Source organism: Bos indicus, chromosome X (genome assembly GCF_029378745.1).
Source record: "Bos indicus isolate NIAB-ARS_2022 breed Sahiwal x Tharparkar chromosome X, NIAB-ARS_B.indTharparkar_mat_pri_1.0, whole genome shotgun sequence".
NCBI classification, from domain to species: domain Eukaryota; kingdom Metazoa; phylum Chordata; class Mammalia; order Artiodactyla; family Bovidae; genus Bos; species Bos indicus.
Genome location: NC_091789.1, coordinates 106,918,130 through 106,918,643, shown reverse-complemented (window position 1 = coordinate 106,918,643; position 514 = coordinate 106,918,130).

The window sequence follows — 514 nt, the reverse complement described above, 5'->3', positions numbered from 1 at the left end:
TAGTATCACTGGCTTTTGTTTGTTAGTAACTGCCTTATTGAGATATAATTGACTTACAATAATTGCAATATGTAAAGTGTATGACTTGATTTTTAAGTTTTCATTGATAAGCAATGGCACTCATAAAACCATTGCTGTATTGTGACAAGCAGTAATGAACATACCTGTCATCACAGAATGTTTCCTTGTGCTCCTTTGTTATCCTCCCATTTCTCTTACACCCCCAGCCCAAGCCAATCACTGATCTACTTGATATACCTATTGATTATTTTGCATTATGTAAAATTTATATAAATGGAATTATACAGTGCATATTCTTTTTGGTCTCATTTTTCTCAGTATATTTATTTTGAGATTCATTTATGTTGTTTGTAATTCATTTCTTTTTATTACTAATTAGTACTTCACTGTATGGTTAAGCTACAATTTCTTTATCCATTCATATATTCACTGATAATTGGGATATTTCTAGCTTTTGGCTTTTACAAATGAAGCATCTATGTGCAAGTCTTTG